The sequence below is a fragment of the Mobula hypostoma genome, unplaced genomic scaffold (assembly GCF_963921235.1).
Source record: "Mobula hypostoma unplaced genomic scaffold, sMobHyp1.1 scaffold_150, whole genome shotgun sequence".
NCBI lineage: Eukaryota > Metazoa > Chordata > Chondrichthyes > Myliobatiformes > Myliobatidae > Mobula > Mobula hypostoma.
In genome coordinates this window covers 124,037-137,417 of record NW_026948231.1, presented here as the reverse complement: position 1 = coordinate 137,417, position 13,381 = coordinate 124,037, and the positions used below count along the sequence as shown (strand labels likewise).

The 13,381-nt window shown below is 42.8% G+C and overlaps 1 long non-coding RNA gene across 9 annotated transcripts in view; it reads right to left on the bottom strand.

The window, feature by feature from the left end:
• The window catches only part of LOC134342052 (uncharacterized), a 48,608-nt gene extending 35,509 nt beyond the window's left edge, over window positions 1-13,099 (bottom strand). The window contains exons 1-3 of one of the 9 annotated variants that reach the window (XR_010016933.1): window positions 12,974-13,046; window positions 7,770-7,883; window positions 4,710-4,877 (exon numbers count right to left, since the gene is read on the bottom strand). This is a non-coding gene — a long non-coding RNA (uncharacterized LOC134342052). Of the gene's footprint in view, window positions 1-4,709; window positions 4,878-7,769; window positions 7,884-11,107; window positions 11,226-12,973 lie in introns of those variants that run through there. The other 8 variants (XR_010016934.1, XR_010016926.1, XR_010016932.1 and 5 more) reach the window with 8 other exon arrangements.
• Between the last annotated feature and the right edge of the window lie 282 nt (window positions 13,100-13,381).

The following is a 13,381-nucleotide window of genomic DNA, read 5'->3' as shown; positions in this document are numbered from 1 at the left end:
CGAGTTTTTGAAGACGCCTGACTCAGGATTTTTTGAGACTGCGAAAAAACCTGTGGTATTGGAGATTGCTAAGAAGTTGGATATTAAAGGGATTACGAGAAATTCTACCAAGGCTTTCATACAAAGAAAAATTGCTGAACATTATATTAATTTGAAATGTTTTGAGGAGGAGGTGTTAGATAAGTTTCCAATGAGTAAGATTTAAAATGGAAATGAAAGAAAGAGAAGCTGAAAACCAGAGGAAATTTGAGCTAGAGATGGAGAAAATAAGGTCTGGGAATCAGTCTTCTGGTTCTACAAATCAATTTATTGCTAGTCGTGAGGTTGTTTTGGCTCCTCCATTGAATGAAGCTGATGTGGATGCATATTTTCAGCATTTCGAAACTGTTGCTCTGAGTTTAAAGTGGCCGAAAGACCAATGGCCAGTGATGTTACAAAGTGTAATTAAAGGGAAGGCACAACAAGTTTATACAGCTTTAAATGCTGAGCAAGCACTGGATTATGATATTGTTAAAGAGAATATATTAAAAGCATACGAGATGGTTCTGGAAGCGTATAGAGAAAGATTTAGAAGTTTAAAGAAATCGGTGGAAAAAACTTGATGTGGAATTTGCCTATGAGAAATCTGTGTGTTTTGAGAGATGGGTTTCCTCTAAAAATGTGAATGGGGAGTATAATAAATTGAAAGAGCTGATTTTGCAGGAGGAATTTAAAAGAAGCATTCCTGTTGAAGTGAGAACATACTTAAATGAACAGGACACTGCTATATTGCAGGAGATTGCTAAATTGGCTGATGAGTATGTTTTAATTCCCAAGAATAAATTTTCTCCAGGTAAATTTTTTAAAAAGAAAACTAGTACAGAGAGTCAAGGTAAATCAGAATTTAAATTTGAAGTTGGTGAGAAAAATAAGGATGAAGGGAGACGTGAAGGAAAGACATTTTGGTATTATTTGTAATTATTGTAAGAAACCTGGACATGTAGTGGCTAACTGCTTCTGATTGAAACGGAAAGAGAAAGAAGTGGCCCCAGATGCTTGTGTGCAGCATATTGTAAAACATGCAAAACCACAGGGTTTAGAAAATATTAATGAAGATGCGTCAGAGTCTGACAAAGTTAAGAAGGGATATGAGGCTTTTATAACAGAAGGATTCGTATCTTTGAAAGAAGGTTCCAATGCAGAACCGATAAGGATACTTAGAGATACTGGAGCTTCACAATCACTAATATTACACAGTGTGTTAAGGTTTAATGATGAGTCTGACACTGGTGAGGAAAATTATCTAAGAGGAGTAGGGAGTGCCCTTATGCCAGTACATTTACATAGAGTAAATTTAAGGTCAGGATTAGTTACAGGGGTTGTTAAAGTAGGACTACAATCCAGTTTACCTGTGAATGATGTTTCTTTTTTGTTAGGGAATGATTTAGCAGGTGGACAAGTTTTTCCTGAAGTGCATTTGACAATAAATTCAAAGTCTGAGGAACCACAGAGGGATTCTAACACAGATTCTTCCTGTGTTGTAACAAGAGCTATGGCTAAAAAGACTGATGTAAAGGATGTGGTTGTTACCCATGACAGTTCAAATCAAGATTTGAATTTTGAGGATGTATCAGAAACTTCCTTACCTACCTTATTTGATCAGGATTTTGGTGGTAAGTCTGATCAGGAAGATTTGTCTCTATCTCGGAAGGAGATGATAGCAGAGCAGGGTAGGGATCCTGAGATAGTTAAATTAAAAGAACAAGCTCTTCCAGATAGTGAAATTGGAAAAGTACCAGTTGGATATTATTTTGAAAAAGGGGTATTAATGAGAAAGTGGAGATCGCCTACAATTCCCGCTAGTAAGGAATGGGAAGTTAATCATCAGGTTGTTGTTCCTAAAATTTACCGAAATGAGATTTGGACTATGGCTCATAGTATTCCTTTGGGTGGTCATTTAGGGGTAAAGAAAACTATGAACAAAGTTTCTAAACATTTTTATTGGCCCAGTTTAAGACAAGATGTGGCAACATTTTGCAGAACGTGTCAAACATGTCAAATTGTTGGTAAACCTAATCAGGTTCCTCCAGTGGCTCCACTGCAGCCAATTCCTGTATCTGGTGAGCCGTATTATGAAAGAGAATTTGCCACTGTGACTGTTAAGGAAATTAAACTCCAATTTAATAATCCAGTTTAATGTTACAGGAGTACAATATTTTGATCACTCATATCAAGGGTAAAGACAATGTGATTGCTGACTGTTTGTCTAGATGTTAAATGTACAATGAAAATTTGTTTTTTTTTGGAGTGATATTTTATCATTTGTAACACCCCTACTGTACATTAGTTTGTAAAGGGCTGAAAGATAAGATTATATATATCGTATATCGTGCATTTTGTAAATTTTATACCTTAGTATTTTTTTTGTATAAATTGTTAAATTTTTGTTCTTCAAGAGACCAAAATTTTTTTTTTTGGAGGGAGGTATTACATGCTCAAGGAGATCTGTGGTTTTTGTGAGAATGATGTAATGGTCACCTGATGTGATTTTCCCGCCGTTGTGAGGTCATGTGATGACACGTGCCCCGTGACTATATAAGGGTCGACTCAGGTGATGCAGTGGGTTTTTGAGTTTGTAGATTTCCAGGTAGGACGTGTTGTGCCTCCACTTCCATTGCGTGGTTGTTTTCGTGACGTAGTTTCATTTTTAAAACGGACGGTGCATTCTCTTACAAGATATTGTATTTGAGCTGGGAATTTGTGGCTGGAAGTGCCAATTTACTCAATTTGGACAGTTTTGAAGGGAGAGTGAAGAATTCATCGAAGTGAAGGATCGAGAGAAGTCGGCATCGGTTGGCAGTTTAATAAAGGATCGACCTAATTGAGTCTTCGTTGAAGAGAAGCTGCATCGAGATAACTCTTGTAAAAGCACAATGAGTTCATGTACAAAGGCTCTCTCTCTCTCTAAAAGGAATTTAAGGTCAGTCGATTTAAACTGTTTATTTTTGGCATCGGGAATCCTGTGGATGGAACCAGCAGTAAAGGTGCGTCAGTGAAGAAATCGTTCTCCAGAGAAGTCTCTCCCAATTGAATGTGTAAAACTGTTGGACTTTCGAAGTTATCGCTTTAAGAACTGTTTTCAGCATTTAACACTTTCAGAACCAGAGCCGAGTGGCGAGCTGGTGAACAACTGCGTACCTGCTAACCTCCAGTTAAAGTTTTCCTTTGTTTTTTCTTCCTTATCGTTTATATGTGTTTAATAAATGTTTGGTTGTTTTTATAAAACCTGTCTCGGTAAATATTCATTGTTGCAGGTTATGCAACAGTAATCCCACTGAACCAGAGTGAGGAACTCTCAGCCTGGGCTTTCTCAAATAACACCCAGGGAAGTCAGGTGAGAAACTGTGGTCCAGGCAGAGATGACTGTGGCTGTCAGTGTTTTGAGGGATGGTATCTGTCAAACAGAACTTCCTATGCTGGGAAACATGCATCCTGGCCATACTTGCAGGTGCCCAGCAGCGGAGATGAGACTGAGCAATTTTGGATGATCGCTTTTCTCTCCTATGGAGTAGCCAGGAATTCACGAGAGATAATCAATTTGGCTACAACACTTGAGGAGCTGGCCACAATACTGCAGGGGCCCTGACAGAAACACAGGCCCAAGTAACAGAAATATCCACTGAAATGATTGCAATCCAGCAAACAGCCCTACAGAATCGTATGGCTTTAGATTTTATCCCAGTTGATAAAGGGCGAACCTGTGCTATTATTGACACAGAATGCTGCACCTACATCCCTGATGAGTCTACTAACATTACATCCCTCTCCGAGCACACTGCCAAGGAGACTGACAGCATCAAGAGAGTAGGGCAGGATTTACACGGGTTCACCGAAGGGTCGAAATGGTGGTCTTCGAAAGTCTGTTCGGTAATATGTGGGGCATGATATTTCATTATGGCCTAATAGTTGTACATTTCATTGTTATAATTACTGTTGTACGCTGTTTTTACCCACTGATAAGTCAATGCTGTACTCAGTGGCTTTCTCTGTAAAAAAATTACTGCTTTGTGATCATGTAATGATCAAAAGGAGGGAATGATAAAGTATGTGAAAGGGTTAACACTTTGTTAAACAATAGCAGCCTGTTTTTCTGAAAGAAACTGCTGATGATCAACAGATGTGTTAAGCCACGCTGAGCCATATTTCTTCTTGAGGGTCACTAGCTGGGGTTTCAGGATGCTTATCTCCTTGTGCACTCATGCGTAGAGATAGGACAGCTTCAGTCTGTTCTGTGTGTGAACGCCATGATGACTATTTTGTAATTTGTCTTTAGGGGCTGTCCTGTAGTAAATAACTTTGTCTCCAGCCTGTCTTGTGTGGGGGGTATCTGGATGGATATACCTGTGGTGTAAGGGGAATTGTTAGTCAGTTAGTGGTTTGGGCAGGAAAAGTCCGAGACTGAGTAAGCCCCGGGTGCTTGGAATAAAGAGTTTGTACTTGCACGGTCTCTGAGTGACTTTATCGGGATTCGACTTCCACAGAATGGGAGTGGTTTTAAAGGGCTGGGCTGCTGGAAGCACATTACCAGACCTGGAATGATTGCGACTGGGTCTGACAGAGGCATAACTGGTTCCTCTGGGCACATTCAGTCTCACTCCAACTATTTCCTACCTTCCTTTGTACAGGTATGTAATGTCTAAAGGACCAGAGTTTGAGTAAATGAGACTCACCAAACTTTCTCCTGACGGAATCACTGGATTCTCCGAGTCAGATGGGTCCTCTCCAGTTGATGCTCTCAATCCTCGGGCTGGTTCACTTGTTGCTGTTCCCTCGTCTTCAGTCGTGGTTTGCTTCCAGTTGGGGTTTTTCTTCCAATAAATCTCTCACCACAGGTCTAACTTTAACATGAAAGATAATGAAGCATATTAACAATAAAAAGGAGAACCAAATATTTCTGCTTAATGTTACAAAGAACAAAACTCACTGAAATTTAAACGTTGAAGGCAAATATAATGATCTCTGTCAACAATCTTTTATTGTCCCTCACACGTCACAAAACGATATGGGATAAGAAGGAGCCATCATTCAGTCATGGTGAGACATAGGACACAGGAACAGAATTAGGTGATTCGATCCATCTGGTCTGCCCCATCACTCAACCATGGCTGAGTTTTATTCCAACACCATATCCCTGCCTTCCTCCTGTAACCCTGAAGCTACTTAGCAATCATGAACATATTAATTTCTGTCATAAATATACCCAAATGGCAGCTTCAACCAACCTCTGCGGCAACAAATTCCACAGATCAGATATATTTAGGCCAAAAAACTTTCCTCATCTCAGTTTTAAAGGGAAGCATATTTATTTAGAGACTCTGCTGTCATATCAGACTGTCTGTCTAATGGAAACATCCTCTCCATGTCCACTGTATCCAGGCTTTTCAGCATTCGGTAGGTTTACTTAACCATACATCCCTCCACCACCCCCACCATCCCTCTGAACTCCATTGAGCACAGGTCCAGAACCATCAAATGCTCCTCAGACATAACGCCGATCATTCCTGAGATTATTCTTGTAAACCTCGTTAGCAACAACTGTACGAAACACATTTCCAATAACAGACAGATTGGTACCAGGATAATTTACAGGGAAAAGTTGTGCTTTCTTTACTGTTCCACTGTCACAGAACGAGCCATTTCCTTTCCTGGGTTAAAACAGGTCCATTTCAGGAAATATAAACCAGTCCAGGGTGAATGTAATAAAAAGAAACCGGAATTTCCAGAAATGCTCAGCAAGTAAGGAACAGCTATTGAGAGAAGAACAAATTTTACAATTCAGGTTAAAACCTTTTTGTCAGAATGACGTCAAACATTTTCTGTTTTTAGTGCAGATCTCCAGCAACTTGAGATTCTGCTTGATTTTCACCGAGTGACAGACAGGTGACAGTGAGGGGGGGTTTCCAAGCACAGTTTGAACACCAGACTCACGGGTCTATTTCCACTGTTGTAAACACGGACCAGCCCATTTACTCATAGCCTCTCCCTGTGAGGATGGAATGGGAACTCATCCTCTCCTCAGATTAGCAGTCATTGCTTCCAAAAGAACTCTAGAAACAAACATCTGATCCCAGACCAGAAATACTCGCTCAACACCTCATAAGCCCAAGCAGCTCATTCCCCGGGTCCATTTTACCTGGATCAAAAACTGTGATATCCCAGGACCCAACCTCACAGAGTCACACAGCTGAATCTGCCACTCACCGACCCTGAGAGTCTCACACATTGTCCCCGCAGCTCACACTGGGTAGTGCAATCTGGGATTTTCCCACAACCAATGTCCAGCAGCTCGAAATTTCTGCTTCATTGTAAAAGGACGACCATCCAGCCCCATCTGTAGAAGCACTAACCAAAGTCAAAGCCAAAACACCAACAGTTCCATATGCCTGGAATGTAGATCACAGGATTGTAGCCCAAGCACCAACTCTCCCAGTACTCTTTGCTGCCAGTAAAATGCTGCAGTGTGTCAGACAGTCGCAGCTTAAAAACTAACACGTCCACACCAATGCACAACAGAACTGGTACCTGATGACCCTCTGGCATTCCAGCTAACAAAAACTGATTCTGGAAATAACTCAGCGAGGCCAAAGGTGTAAAAGAACACTTCACAATGAAGACAAGGTTAGAAGAAAGATTGTTGATATATAACATTGAGGTGGTGGGATACGGGGTGGACCGAGGTTGACCTAGATGGTTGGTATACATCACCGAAGTGGGGTTAGGAAAGTGGACAGAGGTTGAACAGGATGGACAGGAATGAGCGGATGGAACCAGGTGGGAGAAGGGATCAAGGACAATCACTGTTGGTCCTCCAACAATACACAAATACTGAATTAATCTCAAATACTACTGTATAAAAGTTCCTAAAATGACCAAGTTAGAACAATAAGAACTTTGGCATATACCCTTTGACCCTCACCAAATTTTTATCAACACACCATAGAAAGTTTCCCATCTGGAGACTTCACGCTTTTGTATGGTAACTACTCTGCTCGTGACTGCGAGGAACGGCAGAGAACTTTGGCTACAGATCAGCACATCACAGAAACCATTCTCCCCCCTAGTCTTCCCAGTCCCTCGGTAAAGCCGACAGTGAAATCAAAGAACCCCAAAACCTGGGACGTTCTCCTTTCTCACCCACCCTAATCGGGGAGAAGGCACAACAGCCATAAAGCTCAAGGACAAATGCGGGGAGCCTCAGGAAGCCAGGCAAGTTGGGGGAAGTTAATGGGTCTCGGGGCCAACATCAGATTTCCGCAACACAACATGAAGGAAGCATTACAACCCATCCGGGGACTATAGCACACATCACACACCACACACCACACGATCTTGCGTCACAAAGCAGAAGGCAGGGCAGATCTGCAGGAAACAGCCTCACGTGAGCTGTGGGCAGGACTCCCATTTCAATTCTGCGGAAATAGACAGCCTGGGCTCCTGGTTTGGAACATTCAATGCAGGTTCAGTGAAGTCTACACATTTTTGACGAGCCCAGATAACTTGGTACAAAATGACCCTCAGTTCAGGGCTCACGGCCAACATCAGATCCACTTCAGCACAACCCATCCGGAGACTGTGAGCATGCGCGAAGAACTTGTTATATCTGCGGTTGAGTGCGAGGGGCAAATGGGATCACGTGACTGGTGGGGTCTCCCATCACCCCACGCAGAGCACTCCAGCTACCCACCACTCATGTAGAAAGAAACAAACTTGCCGCTCACATCTCCTCTCACCTTAAATGTGTTAGACAGTTCAACGCCCAGGAGAAATATATCGTCTGTCCACTCTATCTATTCCTCTCGTAATCTTATAAACATTCATCCAGTCTCACCTCAGCCTGCGCCGCTCTGGAGAAAACAACACAAGTTTGTCCAACCTCTCGTTATAGCTCATGTCCTCTAATGTAGACAATATCCTGGTAAACGTGGGCATGCAGGTACAGCAGGCGGTGAAAAAGGCGAACGGTATGCTGGCATTTATAGCGAGAGGATTCGAGTACAGGAGCAGGGAGGTACTACTGCAGTTGTACAAGGCCTTGGTGAGACCACACCTGGAGTATTGTGTGCAGTTTTGGTCCCCTAATCTGAGGAAAGACATCTTTGCCATAGAGGGAGTACAAAGAAGGTTCACCAGATTGATTCCTGGGATGGCAGGTCTTTCATATGAAGAAAGACTGGATGAACTGGGCTTGTACTCGTTGGAATTTAGAAGATTGAGGGGGGATCTGATTGAAATGTATAAGATCCTAAAGGGATTGGACAGGCTAGATGCGGGAAGATTGTTCCCGATGTTGGGGAGGTTCAGAACGAGGGGTCACAGTTTGAGGATAGAGGGGAAGCCTTTTAGGACCGAGATTAGGAAAAACTTCTTCACACAGAGAGTGGTGAATCTGTGGAATTCTCTGCCACAGCAAACTGTTGAGGCCAGTTCATTAGCTATGTTTAAAAGGAAGTTAGATATGGCCCTTGTGGCTACAGGGGTCAGGGGGTATGGAGGGAAGGCTGGGTTCTGAGTTGGATGATCAGCCATGATCATAATAAATGGCGGTGCAGGCTCGAAGGGCCGAATGGCCTACTCCTGCACCTATTTTCTATGTTTCTATGTTTCTATGTTTCTAAACCTCTTTTACACCCTCTACTATTATTCTGACATTTCACATTCTTAAAATAAAGTACTGATCCTAACTGACCTAAGACAGGGAATGTTTTCTTGGATTAAATGTCAGGAATTGTGTAAAACTGAGTATTTGGCTATGGTGTTTGTAAACTTCTGACTGCAACAGTAGCCATTAATATGAAAAAGAAAATTTGCTAGCATATCAAGCAGAAAAAATGGCAAATTTTCTGTTCTCATTGATGAATCCACAAGCCTGAGCATTAAGACCGCCCAAATAGTTTATTTGAAATGTGATAAGGAAGGTGATCCGCATTTTATGTTTTTAGATCTAATTGAACTGCCTGATCAGAAAGCTGCAACTATTGTTAAGCATCTTTTGAATTGTCTCATGAACCATGGGTTTGATGACTCTTACTTGAAACAGAACCTTGTAGCATTTGCTAGTGATCGGGCGAACATAATGCCTGCTGTCAAATCTGGGGTTGCTACAATTCTCAAGGAACATTACCCTGATGTGACAAATTGGCACGGTCTTAGCCACAGATTAGAACTTGCAGTAGGTGATTCAGTGACAGAAGTTCATAGAATAAACCATTTTCAATCATTTATGGATAAATTGTACTCTGTTTACAGTGGATCACCTCTAAATCAAAAGGAATTGTCTGAATGTGCCTGTCAACTAGAACAACAAATTTGCAAAATAGGCCGTGTTCTGGGCACCAGGTGTGTGGCTAGCTTGTTTTGAACAGTTTCAGCAGTGTGACAAAATTATGAAGCACTGTGTTTTCATTTTGAAAAAGCAATGAAGAATGAAACAAGATCTGGGAGTGACAGAAAAACCTATGAAGGTCTGTTGAAAAGATTCTTCAGAACAGTTTCTATTGGACTGAGCTCTAACGTATGACACGTTGCATGAACTTGGTTTACTGTCAGAGTGTTTACAGAAACGCACTACTACGACTGTTTATGCAGACAAACTGATCATTGCATGGACTGAAAGACCAACCTGGTACAAAAACTCTAGAAACTCAAGAGGCAGTTGAAAAGGGAAAATTTGGAGAAATTACCTTAACAAGCAACAACAAAATTGTCTCCATTAACTATCGACAATTTCTTGCTCGTCTTATACACGACTTGCAGCATCTTATGTTCACGGCAACATCCCTGAATGGTTCTCAAACTTCTAAACCTCAAAGTATGTATTAATTCCCTGCTAATTGAAATGTGTGTCCTTGATAAAGATAACTGGCCGGCTGAAATACTGCTTAATTTTTTTTTCAAGTCAAGTCGTATTTTATTGTCATTTCGACCATAAACTGCTGGTAAAGTACACAGTAAAAACGAGACGACGTTTCTCCCGGACCCTGGTGCTACATAAAACAACACAAAACTGCACTAGACTATGTGAGACAGCACAAGGCTACCCTAGACTACGTAAAAACAACATTAAAAAACTGCACTTGACTACAGACCTGCACAGGACTACATAAAGTGTGCAAAACCAGTGCAGGGCAGTACAATAATTTATAAACAAGACAATAGGCACAGTAGCGGACAAATTACAATATAATAATAAATGATGTGAATGTCAGTCTAGACTCTGGGTATTGAGGAGTCTGATGGCTTGGGGGAAGAAACTGTTACGCAGTCTTGTCGTGTGAGCTCGGATGCTTCGGTACCTTCTGTCTGATGGAGAATTATGGAGAAGCTGCAATATCATCTCTCTGTAAGAGGTTTAAGCTTTCTTCTTCCTCTGTAATAAATGCCTTCAGGGATTATGTGGAGGATCATGGACACCGCATCCCCCAAGATTTACGCCCATTACTCAGCTGTTCACAAGTTATTCCTATTAGTACTGCTGAGTGTGAGAGAGGATTCAGTCACATGAACTTGATAATAACAACAACACGCTCAAGGATTCTCATAGATCATGTATCAGCACTTATGTTTGTTAAACTACACAGACCTCCTCTAGTTCAGTGGAATCCTGAGCCGTACGTCACAACATGGCTGCAGTACCACAGATCAGCAGATGACACCAGGACAAGAGTTGCTTCAGACCCCCGAACACATATTACGCCTGACCCTTTGTGGAAATTATTGTGAAACTTCTCATTGGTGGCATTTGGTAAGTAGGTAATTACTTTTAAATTGGTAAAATACATGATTACCGTTCTTTTCTTTACTCGCTTGATAATTATATTTTACAATAAATTAGTGAGTGCAAGTGTGTAATACTTTGTCATATTATTAAATTAAGTATTATATGTTTTATTGTACCAGTTATACACTGAAATGTACTGATAGGCTAAAATCCTGTGAATGTTTTAACTATCCCTATATTTCTGTGGAGCTCTGGAATTGATATATTTCTTTCATCCTGGTTTACCATTATACCAGTGCTAAAGAAGAAGAATGTGGGCTGCCTTAAGGACTATTACCCAGTCGCATTTACATCGACAGTGAGGAAATGCTTTGGGAGGTTGGTTATGACTGAAATGAACTCCCGCCTCTGCAAGGACCTGGACCCACTGCAATTTGCCTGTCGTCACAATAGGTCAACGGCAGACGCAATCTCCATGGCTCTTCACACGGCTTCAGACCATCTGGACAACACAAGCACCTATGTCAGGCCGCTGTTCATCGACTACAGCTCCGCATTTAACACCATCATTCCCACTATCCTAATTGAGAAGTTGCAGAACCTGGGCCTCTGTAATTGATTTCTCATCTTCCTAACCAGAAGAACACAGTCTGTGCGGATTGGTAATAACATATCCTCTTCGCTGATGATCAACACTGGCGCACCTCAGGGGTGTGTGCTTAGCCCACTGCTCTACTCTCTGTATACACATGACTGTGTGGCTAGACACAGCTCAAATACCATTTACAAATTTACCGACAATACAACCATTGTTGGTCGAATCTCAGGTGGTGACGAGGGGGCGTACAGGAGTGAGATATGCCAGCTAGTGGAATGGTGCCACAGCAACAACCTGGCACTCAATGTCCGTAAGACGAAAGAGCTGATTGTGGACTTCAGGAAGAGTAAGACGAGGGAACACGTACCGATCATCATAGAGTGATCATAAGTAGAGAGAATGAGTAGCTTTAAATTCCTAGGCATCAAGATCCCTGAGGATCTAACCTGGTCCCAGCATATTGACGTAGTCATAAAGAAGGTAAGACAGCAGCTATACTTTACTAGGAGTTTGAAGCGATTTGGCATGACAACAAACAAGCTCAAAATCTTCTATAGTTGCACCGTGGGGAGCATTCTGACAGGCTGCATCACTGTCTGGTACGGAGGGGCTACTGCACAGGACTGTGACAAGCTGCAGAACGTTGTAAATCTAGTCATCTCCATCTTAGGTACTAGCCTACAAAGTATCCAGGACATCTTTAGGGAGCGGTGTCTCAGAAAGGCAGCATCCATTATTAAGGACCTTCAGCACCCAGGGCATGCCCTTTTCTCACTGTTACCATCAGGCAGGAGGTACAGAAGCCTGAAGGCACACACTCAGCGATTCAGGAACAGATTCTTCCCCTCTGCCATCCAACTCCTGAATGGACTTTGAAAGCTTTGGACAGTACCTCACTTTTTAATATACATCATTTCTGTTTTTACACATTTTTAACAATCTACTCATTACGCATAATGATTTACCTTTTATTTATTATAATTTATTATCTATGTCAGAATATGTATTGCATTGAACTGCTGTTTCACGTCAATTGCCTGTGATAATAAACCTGATTCTGACATTATAAGAAGCCCTATAATATATATAATGTATAATAATAATAATTATTATTATTATAATATATATACCACACTCAATTTGTTTACCTGTTCATTACTCGAATGGGGCAAGGAGGTTGCCCAGTACATGAAATCAGCAGGTACACAAACTGGGTGAGACATATATATAGATAGAGTGAGGATATAGGAAATGACAAGCATTTTGTCAGCTCCGGCACCTAAAAACATTAGCACTGCACCCCTGCTGAAAGGACATCCCACTTTCTAACAACCGCCCCCTTTCAGGCCTGGGGTCCCACATCTTTCCGACCACTCACCCCCCACCCACAGTCCACCCGTAACCTCTACCCACACACACAGACAGATCCCCTTCACCCCAAACCCCCTCCCAGCCTGGGAACCACAACTAACTGATCCCACAGCCCGGGCTCGGGCGCAAAGCTAAAACCGGGGCTGCGGGACCGGAGAGCCCGGAGTCTGCAGCCGTCCGGCAGAACTCGGTCCCGGCCCTTTCCAACTGCAGCAAACCCCCGATTTACACAAACCCCCATTACTCACCTCCCCGACAGCAGAACCGCCGGCGACAACTGTGATGGGCACCGGGCCGACGGTCAGCAGGATATTCGCCGCGGTACCACCCGTGGCCGGAGGTCTGCACATCGCCACCGGTGGCCGGAGGTCTGCACATCGCCACCAGTGGCCGGAGGTCTGCACATCGCCGCTGGTGGCCGGAGGTCTGCACATCGCCGTTGGTGGCCGGAGGTCCACGAGCGCCACCAGCGGCCGGAGGTCCACGCAGCGCCACCAGTGGCCGGAGGTCCACGCAGCGCCACCAGCGGCCGGAGGTCAGTGCAGCGCCACCAGTGGCCGGAGGCGGGAGTGACAACGGAGAGGTAAATCACAAACACGACAAAGTCTGCAGATGCTGGAAATCCAGAGCAACACAAACAAAATGCTGGCGGAACT